Consider the following 15408-nt stretch of genomic DNA (forward strand, 5'->3'; position numbering starts at 1 on the left):
CGGTGGGGGGTGTGCAGGAGGCAGCTGGTTGATGTTTCTCTCTCATCGACATTTCTAGCTCTCTATCTCTCTCCCTTCCTCTCTGTAAAAAATCAATAATAATAATAATAATAATAATAATAAAAGACTATAAAAAAAGAGAAAGAAATGAGTAGAATGCATTAAAAAATGGATACACACATCAGGAGTATTATTCAGCTTGAAAAAAAAGCAACTCTGACATGCTGCAACAGGGTTGACCCCTGAGTGCATTGTGCTAAGTGAATCCAGCCTGTCTCAAAAGGTCACACACTGTGATTACACTTGCATGAGGGACCTAGAATAGTGGAATTCACCAAAAGTAGAATGCCTGTTGCCAGTGCCTGGGGTAAAGAGAGAAGGAGGAATTGTCATCTAAGAAGCAAAGAGTTTCATTTTGCAAGATGAAAACAGTTCAGAAGATTAGTTTCACAATGTCCATGCATTTTACACTCCTGACTACACACTTAAAACGGTGAACGTGTACATTTTACTCTGTGAATATTACCACAGTTAAAGTAAAATTTTTAGGGAAATAGAGTGAGAACACAATCCACAGAGTGGAAGAAAATTTTGCAAATCCTATATCTGATAAAGAATTTGTATAAGGTCGAAACTGGTTTGGCTCAGTGGATAGAGTGTCGGCCTGCAGACTGAAAGGTCCCAGGTTCAATTCCGGTCAAGGGCATGTACCTTGGTTGCGGGCACATCCCCAGTAGGGGTGGTGCAGGAGGCAGCTGATCGATGATTCTCTCTCATCGATGTTTCTAACTCTCTATCCCTCTCTCTTCCTCTCTGTAAAAAATCAATAAAATATATTTTAAAAAAAAAGAATTTGTATAAGACCTCTTATAACCTAATTCTTTTTTAAATATATTTTGCTCAAGATATATATATATATCCCTTCCTCTCTGAAATCATATATATATGATTTCAGAGAGGAAGGGAGAGGAGAGATAGAAACATCAATGATGAGAGAATGATTCTGCACGCCCCATACTGGGGCTTTAGCCTGCAACCTGAGCATGTGTCCTCATTGGAATCAAACCCAGGACGATTCAGTCCTCAGGCTGACACTCTCCACTGAGCCAAACCAGCTAGGGGGCAACCTAATTCTTAAAAGTGAAATAAATCAATCTAAATATGGTAAAGTATCTTGTACACATTTTGCCAAAGAAGATATGCAAGTAGTTAAGAGCATGTGAAAAAAAAATGCTGGACATCATTAGTCACCAAGGAAATAGAAATCCAAGCAGTGAGACATCCCTTTCAATTTTAGCACATTGCACAATGTAGAAAACTGCCGTCACACAGTGGAAAATGGTCAGAGATTTCCTACGTTCAGGCCTTTTCACCCTCCATTCTCCACCCTCTCTGTCAGTCCTGCTCTACCCATCAGATTCTTCTCCTTCACACAAAACATCATACCCTAACACTTCTGATTCCGAATCTACTTTGGACCCAGCTGACCACCGACCTTCACCCCCTTACACATCCCCTCTGTCACCTGCAGTAGATTCCTAGGGAATCATGGGACTTGGTTGGAAAGTTTGTAAGGAGTAATCTCCGAAAGTCAGGGGGACCTTGCCAAAGATGGCAGACCCTGCCTGGACTTTTCCAAACAAGTCTGAGCCCCTGAGTGTTTTACTGGAATCTCTATGCTTAATCTTTAGGTGCCCTTGCTTAAAGGTCACTGGAGACAAGTGTGTCCTCCCAAGATTATTTACTGTACTGACTGTATCTAACAGATAAACTTTATCTCAAAAGCCTGAAGAGGCCGGTGTCTGGTTCCTTTAGCCAGGCAGGCCCTGAGCCCTCTCTTTCACAGCAATCCTGAGTCAGAGTAATCCTTCCTCTGTAGCTCAGGGTCTGCTGGTGAGCCCCGGCAATGTGGTACCCCATGTCAGACCAAGGAACGTAAGGAGACCCGGTGGAAACCTCGAAAAGGAAGAGGAAGAACACCAAGAGTAACTGCGCAATAAGTCGTTGGAGTCCCCTTGGGATTGCCAAGTTCGAGGGTATCTTTTCCAGCCAAGGTTTCACAATAGGACAGCAGCTGTCCACCGAGTCACAGATTTCTTTGTTACTTGGTCAGTTATTAAAAGCAAATGATGCCTCGGTTACAGGAGAACAATGGAAGGGTCTTTGGCGGCCTGTTATAATTATAACCCTTGGTTTCCCGATGCTGGCGCGGTAGACCTTGATCTCTGGGACCAAACTGGTAGGAATTTAAAGAGAAATCAGGCTCCAGGAAAATGAGCGCCCTGGTCATCATTACCTATGTGGGCTCTTGTTCGAGCTGCACTATGCCCGCTTCATTTGAGGATCAAAAGCCTTCAGAACGCCAGGAGGGTTTACAGCTCCCCACCCCCACCCTTCTCCTGAAGCAGAGCCTGCAGAGCCTGTAATAAATACCTAAGGCCCTGCCTCCAGAGGAACCCTTTCCTGACCCTCCGCCTCAGGCGTGGGACGGCTCAGCAACTAGATCCTCCGATATGGGATCCTGTGTCAGGCAAGCTATGTGAGAAGGAGAGCTTTTTGACTTGCCCAGTCATACAAGATCGGCAAGGTAATAGGATTCATGAGCCGCTCCCCTGTAATACCTTTAAAGAAATAAGGAAAAGTGTTAGAGAAAAAGGGGCTAACAGTCCAATTTACAAAAGGGACTCCTTAATGCCTTGTCTGAAAATTCCCACATGACACCTTGGGTCTGGCAGATTTTGGCTAAAACGACTTTAGACGCCAGTCAATGTTTATTATGGAGAGCAGAATACGATGAGATCAGTGAACAGAAGGCTAACCAAAGCCATCTGGCAGGTGCCGGTCACTTTATGGCCCCCATGCAGCAGGGGCGGGACCATACGTTAATGTACAACAGCAATTGACTCTGCACCCTCCAGTGTTTACCCAAGCCGCTCTCTGTGCACGGCGGGCCTGCAGTGTGGGGGCATTTATGAGGGCTTGGCAGCTAGTGGGAACGGGAGGCCACTGGACTCAATGTTGGCCATGGCTCTCCAGGCAGGGACTAAGGGCAAAAGAGATTCCAAATGCAATCCAAATGGAAAAGCAGGACATTTTAAAAAGGATTGCCGGCGAAACCGGTTTGGCTCAGTGGATAGAGCGTCGGCCTGCGGACTGAAGGGTCCCGGGTTTGATTTCGGTCAAGGACATGTACCTGGGCTGCGGGCACATCCCCAGTAGGGCTGGTCGATGTTTCTCTCTCATCAATGTTTCTGGCTTTCTATTCCTCTCTGTAAAAAATCAATAATATATATATATATATATATTTTTTTTTTTTAGAAAGAAAATAGAAAATAAAAAGAATTGCCAAGCTAAAATAGCAACCCTCCGTTCTGAGAATTCTCAGCCCCATCTACTGTGGTGGAGCGAACGTGAGTGAACGACCACTGGAGTCCAGGCCAAATCCAAATGCAGGGAGCCTTTCAGTAACCGGCCGGCTGACTGCTCTCCCCTCTCAGCCCTGAGAGCAAGCCCGACCCTTGGTGTCCGACTATTTAAACCCAGTCACTACCTCCTGTTTTTGCAGAGCAAACAATTGTAAAACAACTTAAACAAAGTAGTTTTTCTTAGGTAAAGTCAGCATGCCGTTTACAGGGTCCTGGCGCCCGGTGGAGGAAGTCACTGCGTCCGTTATCAGGGAAGTTGGCGGTGATCGGTCCTGCAAGGCTGTTTTGTCAGTTGCAGCTGGGATTTATGGCCAGGTGGACTAGGAGAAAGCATGCTCAGAAATCCCCACTCGCTAACACTACTTGTCTCCTTTGCCATAAGGGGCGTCATTGGGCCAGCCAATGCAAATCAAAATTTGGCAACCGTGGCAATTCTCTACCACCGCTGCAGGGAAACGCCCAGTGGGGCCGGTGCCAGGCCCCGCCACACACCGGGGCACGGATGGCCTTCCCAGGGCAGACGGGAATTCCACTGTCTACTCCCTCCGAGCAGGTGCCACGAGGAGTGCAGGACTGGGCTTACTCCAGCGGAGCTGATTCTAAAGGAAGGGGACAGCCCTAAAAGGGTCCCTATGGGGACTTGAGGGCCATTGCGACTGGGCATGGTAGTATTATTTTGGGTGCTCCAGCCTTAACTCAAAGGAGTCATTGTAATACCAGAGTCATTGATAGTGATTGCAAGGGAGAAATCCAGGAGCTCATGACATGCAAGGGGTTGCATATTTTCCCCTTGCAAACGAAGACGGTGCAACTGTTGTTACTACCCTATTGGGTCCAGAACGCTCGGCGGGGGATGGGGGGAGGTTGGCAGTATTGGAGAGCGAGGGGATTATTGGAATCAGTCCCAAGAGAACGGCCCCTCCTCACGATAGAAATCCAAGGGAAAAGGTTCAGGGGATTCACAGCTCCTGGGCCGATTGCACTGTGCTTAGTCATCTCCTTTGGCCCTCGTCATGGCCCCCAGTGAGGCGAGCTCAGAGGACAATGTGAATAGGAGAAGTTCCTCAGACATTACAAAGTTCTCTTTGGCGCATACGCTGTAAAGGGCCAGGTGGGCCAAAAGGCTACTTGCAGCTCCTAGTCTTACAGATTCCAGTCAATGTGTTGCTGGGGTCTTTCTTGTATCTACTAGGGCTCAGGAAGGGAGAAGCGGCTGTGCATAAATGGATAAGACTAGAGAAGAAATATGAATTTGGAAGACATTTTGGGGTGCCAGATGGAGGCTCAGTTTTTTTTTTTTTTTAAAAATATATTTTATTGATTTTTTTTACAGAGCGGAAGTGAGAGGGGTAGAGAGTTAGAAACATGGATGAGAGAGAAACATCGATCAGCTGCCTCCTGCACACCCTCTACTGGGGATGTACCCGCAACCAAGGCACATGCCCTTGACCGAAATCGAACCTGGGACCTTTCAGTTCCCAGGCCAACGCTCTCTCCACTGAGCCAAACCGGTTTTGGCTGGAGGCTCAGTTTTAATGACTAAGTTCTCCTTCTCATTCTATTCCAACCCTCCTCTCCTACTCCCATAAGGAAATTTCTCACCTCCACTCATCTCAAGTGAACATTTACCCATTCCCTCCTAAACCAGATCAATCCAACCTTTGCCAGGGTTTGCTGGCTCTGCTTTTCCCTCTCCTCTTCAGCGAATACCACCACCCCTCTTCCAATCAAGAGATGGAATCAGGCAAAATTCACTCTAGCTTCTAAGAAGGAAAAGGAAACTATATTTCTCAAAAAGGCAGGTACCCTTCTAGGTAATTATCCTGCAGCCCAGGCAAATCAGGCCTTTCTTTCCCGTACTTACATTCTATCTCTTACTAAGGTAGCTCCTTCCTCCTTCCCAGTCACGGGTCCTATCACTCCACACACCCCACTAATCGCCCAAGCCCCTATATGCGTTACAGGGTCACAGGGCAGTATCTGCCATAGGCAGCGTAACCACTGCTCTACCTATTTTTGAAATCCTGTCTCAGGACCTACCAGAAAGCTGTGGATGCACAGCAAGGGGCAAAACTGGGAAAACAAGAACCTCGCCCCCAGGGTAACCTATCCTTTGTCCCCTGAGCTTTCCCTCCCTAAAGATAACATCTAGGCCTGAGGTGTATTTCAGCTCCAGGCCCAGAAAAGCAGCCAAACCAGGCCAGTGAGGAGGTGGCAACCCCAGGACCAGCTTTCACTTCCCATGTCACTCAACGGGACTGTTTTAGAGCCTTCGCCAACCAGTCTCTCAGGGAAACCGTGTTGTACTATCAAAATCCATTCCCCTATTATCTCCACACCCCCCCTTAGCAGGAAGTCAACACAAAAGATAAGACCTTTCTCCCTATTCCATAAAACAAAGAAGGCTGGGTTGTTAGGTCTGATCAAATAATCGAATGGATACCCTCTCCCCTGGTTCCTGACCTCTAGGCCACTTCACAATGGACACTCCGCTCGCTGAGACCACATTCCACTCGCTGAGACCACATTCCACTTGCTAAGGCCATTATCTGTCCCATCTGGAGTTTCCCAGAATCCAGACCTGCACAGAGAATTCTCTGCCCAGAAGAAGCCTGCCTAGAGTCCTTCAAAACCTCTGACTCCCTGTCTGTGGGGGCTGGCGCCATTTGGGGGCTCAGCCCAGCTGGTCTCCAGATGACCTTATAAAATACAATCCCTTACCACTTTGGCCTCGTGTGTCCTCCTTCGTTAACCCTAACATGGTGTCTTCCAGAAACAGGCCTGCCTTACCATCTCTATCATGTTTTGTTTTTTTTTAATTTTTTAATTTTTTAAAAATTTTGTACAGAGAGGAAGGGAGAGGGATAGATAGTTAGAAACATCGATGAGAGAGAGTCATCGATCAGCTGCCTCTTGCACACCCCCTACTGGGGATATGCCCGCAACCAAGGTACATGCCCTTGACTGGAATCGAACCAGGGTCCCTCCAGTCCCCAAGCCGACGCTCTATCCACTGAGCCAAACCGGTCTTGGCCATCTCTGTCATGTTTGGCCACTGAGCTGTGAGAGCAGCCAGGCCTTGGCACAGCCGCGGGGCTCCTGGGTCACTTAAGCTCCTTGTTGTGGGGGCCTGTGAGGCGCAGTCTCAGAGCCACCTCCTCATCTCGCCACAGGCAGAGCTGGGATTCAGACAGGTCGTTTGGTTCCAGAGACGAGAGCACAACCAGTGCACGAAGAGGGCCTCTCTCAGGGCGACAGGGGTTGCAGCATGTGCTCCTCTCTCGTGTGGGAGATGGAAAGGAAGGTTGGCCAGCCTGGTAGGAGCCAACAGGCTCCTCTGAGAAGTGGGCGCTTCCTTCTCCAGCAAACACACTGCAGTGACTGCGCCTGCTTTTCTGGCTACGACAGGCACAGGCTGGGTCCAAGTAAGCTTTGAAACCATCATTTATGTTTTCAAACGAGAATAAGGAAACAACTGCTTGACTTCGGGTGGTTTGTGGGGACAAGGCCTTTCTTGCCGCCCCTCTTTGGACAAAGTTTCCAGGGGCCCTAGACCTCCCCCACCAGGTCCCTCCACCACTGGCTCCAGTGGGTGGGTACGGGGGGGGGGCAGTTTCTGGCATCGGGGGCAAAGGTAGAGGCACTTAGAGGTCCCAGACCAGCTCCCGGAGCCTGTCCCACCCCATGGCCTCACCTGCCAAACCCTCACCTCCAACCCCCACTGCTCTTCATCCCCAGCCACGACCTGGAAGCCCAGGTTCTAAGAGGTGAAGGCACAGCCAGAAACTGTCCCTTTTAAAAAGTAATAATAATTTTATTTAATTAATTAATTAATTAATTAATTTATCTAGTGGGTTTGTTACTAGTATATATGGCTGTTATTAGGTTCTGGTACATTCCCTCTAGCCACACTTTACTGTTAATTGTATTCATAAATGAATACTGAATTTTGTCAAATGCTTTTTTTTGGGTATTCATTGATATGATTATATGCTTTGTTATTGCTGTTTGTGTGGTGAATCAGGTGACTGATTTGAGAATGTTGAAGCTACCTTGTGTTGTGCCGAGATTCCGTGATCCCCAAGGACCTGCATCCGATGCAATTAACAAGAGAACCTCTTCCGTGTTAACATGGGCTCTGTCCCACTCACGCTGACAGCATGGCGGACCAGAGTGCGAACTTCCACAAGTCCAGGGCTTTTATACCAGTGGTGATGTCACTGTTTTGGCTGACCCTGATTGGTTGGGTGAGGGTCCAATTACACAAAATGGAGGATAGCTCCGCCCTGCCCCACAAGGAGGCAGGGTTCTAGTCAGGAGTTAGCCTTGCCCTGCCCTGCCCTCTCACCTGGCATCTGGGGAATAAATCCCACTTGACCTTGGCATATGATCTTGTTAATTTATTGCTGGATTGGTTTGCTAATATTTTGTTGAGGATTTGTGCATCTATATTCATCAGAGATATTGGCCTGTCTATTTTGCAATCAGGCTAATGCTGGCCTCATAAATGGAGTTTGGGAGCTGTCCCTTCTCTTGAATTTTATGGAATAGTTTGAAAAAAAGAGATGTTAATTCTTTTTTCAAACTTGGTGAGATTTACCTGTGAAGCCATTCAGTTCAGGGCTTTTGTTTGTTGGGAGTTTTTGATTACAGATTCAATTTTACTAATAATTATATGTCTATTCAGATTTCCTGTTTCTTCTTACTCAGTCTTGGAAAATTGTATGTTTCTTAGAATTCATCCTTTTTTTATTATTTACTTATTGGCAATATATTTTATTGATTTCAGAGAGGAAAGGAGAGGGAGAGAGAGGTAAAAACAACAATGATGAGAGAGAATCACTGATCTGCGGCCTGCATACCTCCTACTGGGGATTAAGCTGGAAGCCTGGACATGTACCCTTGACCAGAATCAAACCTGGGATCCTTTAGTCTGCAGTCCGACACTCTATCCACTGAGCCAAACCAACTAGGGCTATCCTTTTTGCTAGATTTGCAAATTTGTTGGCATATCATTATTCATAGTATTTTCTTATAATTTTTTTTTGTATTCTTGTGGCTTCTTTGTCATCTATCTTCTTTCATTTCTGATTTTATGCATTTGGGTCCTATCCTTTTTTTAATGACTCTAGTTAAAGTTTTATTAATTCTGTGTGTGTGTGTGTGTTTTTTTTTTCCCCCCAAAGAACTAGCTTTTGCTTTCATTGATCTTTTATATATTTTTAGAACCTATTTTGAAAGAATTTTTCTGCAGCTGGATTGGGAGAATAGTGCTATTGGGTAAAAATTTATTTTTAAAAGTTTGGGACATATAATCAATAGTATGGGAATACAATGTCAACATCAAATAGCATTCAGACCACCATAACTGTGCCTCATCCCACTATGGCAGCACAGCTACCATCAGGTTTGGTTCAGCCAACGTGTAGGCAACTGGAGCTTCCTCTCCTTCAGTAATCATGGTTCCACAATAATCTTTGAAGGATAGCAAAATGGAAGAAGACATTCGTCCCTCTATCAAGATACCCATAGCAGTCGCCGAAACCGGTTTGGCTCAGTGGATAGAGCGTCAGTCTGCGGCCTGAGGGGTCCCATGTTCGATTCCGGTCAGGGGCATGTATTGTACATTGGTTGCGGGCACATCCCCAGTGGGGGGGTGTGCAGGAGGCAGCTGGTTGATGTTTCTCTCTCATCGACGTTTCTTGCTATCTGTCCCTCTCCCTTCCTCTCTGTGAAAAATCAATAAAATATAATAAAATAAAATTAAATTAAAAATTAAAAAAAAAAAAAAAAGATACCCATAGCAGTTACAATGAGCACACAGAGCTCCAAACCTTCGTTTCAAACATGTTCTCCAGGGCAACTTGAGAAACAATTTCAGCTCATTCTGCACAAAGGGCTTGTCTCATTCCCTCCTGAACAAAATGTATGCAATTTCAACAAAAGACTGTGTGACAACATCAAAGCAGAATCTAAAACGTTATAACAATATCCTACTACAGGGCACTCTGTTACAGAGTTCCGGAACAATCAAACAGTGCAGGAGGAGAGTTTGGAGAGATTCACTTTATTCATCGGGCAATGGGCTTAGAGAAAATGAATTCAAATTCTAAGCAAAGGTACAAGCAGAGCATCCCTTTTTGTGAAGGAGCCAGCTCTCTGTGCAATTAGTGGTTATCTCGCTGCTGTCCTTGAAAACAAACACAGCTAAATTTATGGGCATACCTAGTCTTGACCTGCAAGGCCGGACAGTTAATTTTATGATCCTCATTTTACAAGCAGGCTAAAGCAGGCTAGAAAGCAAACATTTTTAGAATAAGAGGCTATCTAAGAAAAACAGCAGAAAATTCCAAACAGCAGTTTTTACAAAATAGGGGTTTTCCTTCTCACTCTACCTCCTGCTCCACCATTTACTTGCAAATTGAGTTTCTTTGAACAAAATTGTAGTGGAAGACTCTGGAACAAATCTATAGAAAATACACTAAGAGGGTTTCAAAATGAGAAAAAGAACAGAGAAAGAACTTTGAGGGTAGGCACCGCCTTTCCCTGCATGTGAGCAGACACACCTGGAAGGCCTTGTAGCCTGCACTTGCTTCTCTTTCTCTCTCTCTCCTCCCACATCCCTTCCCACTGTGCATTCCTGAGAATCCATGTCCTAGTCAGCCACTCGGATGAGGGCTGTTTGTATTCCACTCAGGTGTGCTTAAGCAGGAAAACCACTGAGAAAAACGGAAAAGTTTAATGAGGTTCTTTATAAAGAGTAACAATGACAAAAGCAGTAACAAGCCAAAACCGGTTTGGCTCAGTGGATAGAGCATTGGTCTGTGGACTGAAGGGTTCCAGGTTCAATTCCCGTCAAGGGCATGTACGTTGGTTGCAGGCACATCCCCAGTAGGAGGTGTGCAGGAGGCAGCTGATCATTGTTTCTCTCTCATCGATGTTTCTAACTCTCTATCCCTCTCCCTTCCTGTCTGTAAAAAAAATCAATAAAATATATTATTAAAAAAAAAAAAATAGGTGACCTGAATCACAAGAGAAAGCAGTTTTGCAGCATGTTCTTCGTGGTGGGTCACTACACACTGTCCTTTGCAAAGGGTAGATGATTTGCTCAGCGAATGCACTAATTTAACAGTAGCCCTAAACAGGTTCTCCTGCAATGGTGGGGAATTAGGAGGCTACAGTGTGGCTAGGAAAGGATATATACAGAAAGAACCATCCTAAGGTAAAACTGAAAATTTCTCCCTTGCCTCCAGCATAATCTCTACCTTTTCTGCAGTTTAGTTCCTCATTTCAGTTCATCCTTCTCTTTGCCCTCAGTCCCAGGTACTGACTGTTTAAACATAACCTTCTCTCAGAAGAAAAATAGATGGGATTTAGAGTAAATGTGATAAGACTCTAGCATTGTATTATCCAATTCAGTAGCTGCTAACTGCATGTGGCATGTTACATTTCAATTAAAAGCAACGAAAATAAAATAAAATAGAAAAATGTGCCCAACCAGCGTGGCTGAGGGGTTGAGCGTTGACCCATGAACCAGGATTGCCTAGTTATAGCTCACTGGTGAGCAGCTGTGGCATCTTCTCAGTGACCCTCCCACAGAGCGGCTGCTTGAACCGTGTGTGACTCTTTCCATTAGCACCATATGCCAGGGCTATGGGGAAAATCTCTCTATACAGACAAGGAACTCCCTGTGCCTTCTCAGTGGAGCTCTTTGATGAAAAGACCATCTTGTAGGGTGAGTCTTAAGACTTATGGTTTCCATGGTGCAGGTGGATGCAGCAACACTAAGTCTGTCCTGGCCCTTGTGTTTGCCGTGATGGAGACTACAGGAACCACCTGCTCTTACCCCTAATGTATCACCAGTGGATTCCATGTAACCTGCTGGTATCTTCTCTTCTGATTGTGATATATAAAACTAGAGGCCCAATGCATGAAATTCCTGCAAAAGTAGGCCTTCCTTCCCCCCGCTGCCTGTATTGGCTTCCCGCTGGCACCTGGGACCCGGGCTTCCCTCTGGCCGCCTGCAGGACCTAGGATCCCAGCTTCCCTCTCAGCCCCAGCTTTGCCCGGAAGGACATGTGGTCCAATTAGCATATCACGCTTCTATTATTATACATAAGGTACAAAACTGCCATTCCCAGGAACAATATCTCAATCCATTGACATTTTGCTTCCTGACAATAAACTCACAAAAGTTCTCGTGAGGTTTGAATGATTCTTACATTGACAGATGGAACCCAGTTTTCTGATGAATCTCATTATTGCTGGATTAGACAGTGTAACTGTGGTAGGCAACAGGAATGGCACCAGGTGTCTGGGCTCAGACCAGACACGGGTTCAGAAACCTGGGTTCTTGGGTTCTGGCTGGGAAAGAACTCAGAGCAAGACCCAAAGGGTAAGAGAACAGTTACTGGGTAAATTACAGAGTTAGGAGAAGTAATTCTTAGAAGAAACGTGAAAGAATGAGAGAGGCCGAAAAACCAGGACTACAGGCTTTATTAGAGGAGAAGGACTATCTCTGGGAGATAGCACCTGCTGGGCTATCTCTCCAGGGGAGAACAGCAACATGTGCACAGCAGAGGGGACCACGTCTTTTGAGAGGAGGAATGGGAAGTAACGGGGCTCGGGGTACTCAGCACGCGCTGGCTGGTGGTCTCATATAAGGCACATGATTAGGCACTTAGGTGCTTAGGAATCAAGGGCTTAGGGTATTTGCCAGGTGCTGATTGGTGGTTCAATGTAGAGTCCATATAAGGTGCCTAGTTAGGTGCTCAGGAATGTCCAGACCGCAGGTGCAGGTTAAATCATACTCCGTCCACCAGTTGGGGGAAGGGAGGATCTATCAAAATGGGGTTAGGAAAGGAGTTAAGGAGGTAACCGAAGGGCCCTTGGAGATTGGCAGTGCAAGCTAATGGTAACCTGCCTTGGGGAGGAAGAGATGGAGGGAGAAGGGAAAGATATAGGTGTGCTCCAGGGAGGGAGAGCGCACTGGGTCCTCCTTCCTGAAGGGTTTAGGGTGGAGATTTCAGGGGAGGTCCCAGGGGAAGAGCTGAATGGAATATTCTGCAGCTTTCCAGGTGTGTCCATTCAGGGATGTGGCCTCCACTGATGGATGGGCCGGCACCAGGGCAGGGGCATTGTTCAGTGCAGCTGCTCCTGATGTCAGCCCTGGCGTTTTGTTGCTTATCTGGGCCTGGAGCCAGAGGAGGAAAAGTCTCCATGGGGACAAGGTTTCACCCTACAGTTGACTGCCCATTGCTGGACACCTGGGCTCTCCACCCTGGTGACCTCCGTACCTGGCCCGTCTCCCTGCTCTGCGTGGGTCTGTGCAACTGCCCACAAGGTAACCACAAGTAAGGGTGGCTCATGACCTCAGAGGACCGTGACTGAATTACAAGTGGGAACACATTTTTCACGTGAATAATATTTTCTAAAGGCAACCATTCTGAATACACAGGACATGATGGCTTGTTTCTGGTTCCAATGCTCTTCCTGGGGATCTGGCTGTAGTTCTGGAAGGATCCCACCCTAAGGCATCCCTGGTCCCTGAGCCTGTGCACCTTTTTGGCAAAATGCACACGTCAGACTCCAGCTGTCAACAAAGATCAAATGGAGCCAGATTCATCAGGTGCCTTTTCAGGGTGTGTGTTTGCAAGGAAGGACCTCTGTTCCCTGGGGACTCTCAGCCCTGCCTCTCAGGGCAAACGTCCTGGACAGGAGCTGTGGCTGCTTTGGGCTCAGGCCTGTGCACCTCGGGCGCTAGGGGGCGCTGTCTGCGAAGTGTCTGTCAGCGGAGCTGGGCGCCAGGTGGGCGGAGCAGCTGTGGGGCCGGTGGGGGCGGGTAGATGGGCTATTCGGGGAGCGGGTGGGTGGTGCTCTTCTCTGCTTCCACACGGAAGTTCTCCGGGATCGAACGTCCCTCTCATTTCCGTCTTTCTCCTGTGATCTGTCCGGGCGGTGGGGCCGCAGGGGACTCGGCCGGGAACGGACATGGTGAGTGGCGGCCGGGCGCGGAGGCGGCAGGAGGGCGGGGAGCCCCGGGGACCGTCTGTCCGCGGGCAGGTCCGGGCTGCGGACCCCAGGCGCCCGGGCTCCGCGGAGGCTGCAGGCCCCTCGGGCTCGCAGGGGGCCCCGCCGGGACCCGGGTCCAGGGCGTCCCCGCGGCGGGGCCTGGGGCTGCGGAGCGAGTCCGGGCGGCTCCGCGCCCACAGCCCGGGCTCCGCAGTGGGTGCGGGGCCGCGTGGAGGGTCCGGGGGGACAGGGGGCTCGGCCTCCGCGGTCCGTGCCCGGGGGAGCTGGGGTCTGTGGCCTGTCCCTCCTTTCCCCCCAGAGGGACCGTGTTCTCCTGTGTGTGATGTGTGTGGAGCAGGCTCTCCAGTCCCCCGTCCCCCAGGCCCTGCTCTGCAGCCAATGCCTGCATTCCCAGCCTCTCCCCGGACCCGAACCCCATCTTCCCTCCTCTGAGTCACAGCATCGTTATCAGCGGTTTGTGTTGTGGTGCTTTTCAAACGGTTACAAACAAGATTCAGCTGAGTAAGTGGAAGGTCTAACGGGCTTGATTCCCTTCCACGAATCCTGCCGCATCCCATCTGGTAAATAGCACCCGAGGGCTGTTCAAGTGACGTGTACAATAGGCAGGAAGGAGGCGTCTTTAAGAGGTTAGAGTAGTGTCTCAGGCGGGGTCCCCGTTCCTTAGGGCTGTGGTCGGCAAACTCAGGCTCGCGAGCCACATGCAGTCCTTTGGCCCCTTGAGTGTGGCTCCTATACAAAACACCACAGCCGGGATGAGTCTATTTTGAAGAAGTGGCGTTAGAAGAAGTTTAAGTTTAAAAAAAATATTAGCTCTCAAAAGAAATTTCAAACGTTGTACTGTTGATATTTGGCTCTGTTGACTAATGAGTTTGCCACCCCTGCTAGGGGAAGGAACAGCAGGAGTCTCTTAAACGGATCAGTGTTGAAGAGCAGGTTGCTGGGTGACTGGGTTAGAATGTTACTCCCGGGAGAGGTGGAACTGCAGGTACACACAGGCATGCACCCCCTGAGCCTGGGAGGCCATCTTGAGGCAGTTTTGTTGTTTTCAGTTCTTACACACACCTGCATGGTGTAGCCTGCTACACACCTGGGCCACATGGTGTAGCCTGTGGGTCCCAGGCAGCAAACCTGTGCCACGTGCTGCTGTACTGAGTACTGTCGGCAGTTGTAACGCAGTAGTAGTGAGCATTTATGAGAAGGCGCAGTAAAAATGTGGTGGCAAGCTGAAACCGGTTTGGCTCAGTGGATAGAGCATCGGTCTGTGGACTGAAGGGTCCCAGGTTCGATTCTGGTCAAGGGCATGTACATTGGTTGCGAGCACATCCCCGGTAGGAGATATGCAAGAGGCAGCTGGTCGATGTCTCTCTCTCATTGATGTTTCTAGCTCTCTATCTCTTTCCCTTTCTCTCTGTAAAAAATCAATAAAGTATATTTAAAAAAAAAAATGTGGTGGCAAGATAGAAAATGGTCCACCCGTGTGGGCTCTGACCCTGAATGGGCTACAGGACTGGAGGCTGCTCTGCAGGAGTCGGTGGTCGGTGAGTGAATGTGAAGGCCTAGGACGCTCCTGTGCACGACTGTAGACTGTATCACACTGCGCACTGAGGCCAGGAAATGTACAAACACAGATCCACCAAGCCCAGGAGGCAATGATGCAATCAAAAGGCTCAGTCAGCACAAGGCCTCTGAGGCTGCTGCCCGCGTAAACCAGCACACTGCTTCACAGCAAAGTTTTCTTTCACTCAGTAGAAAGCTCACATGGATACAGAGGACAGTATAGCAAATCCATGAACCAGCTCACCATCATCAGGTTTCTATGTAGTGACCGTTAAGTGTATGTGCTGGGCTTTCACAGGACTGGCCGCACAGGCAGCTTGCTTATACCAGCGTCATCATAAACATCTGAGCAATGCATCTCCCTGTGACACTGTGATGGGTGTGGCGTCACTAG

General features: G+C 48.1%; 1 long non-coding RNA gene across 2 annotated transcripts in view; it reads left to right on the top strand.

Annotated features, from left to right (window-relative positions):
- The first annotated feature begins 13281 nt into the window (after nucleotides 1-13281).
- LOC311623703 overlaps nucleotides 13282-15408 on the top strand; it is a 126589-nt gene continuing 124462 nt past the window's right edge. For both annotated transcript variants that reach the window (XR_014795189.1, XR_014795190.1), the window contains exon 1: nucleotides 13282-13418. This is a non-coding gene — a long non-coding RNA (uncharacterized lncRNA). The remainder of the gene's footprint in view (nucleotides 13419-15408) is intronic.

Source organism: Pipistrellus hanaki (assembly GCF_964339955.1).
Source record: "Pipistrellus hanaki genome assembly, chromosome: 5".
Classification (NCBI taxonomy): Eukaryota; Metazoa; Chordata; class Mammalia; order Chiroptera; family Vespertilionidae; genus Pipistrellus; species Pipistrellus hanaki.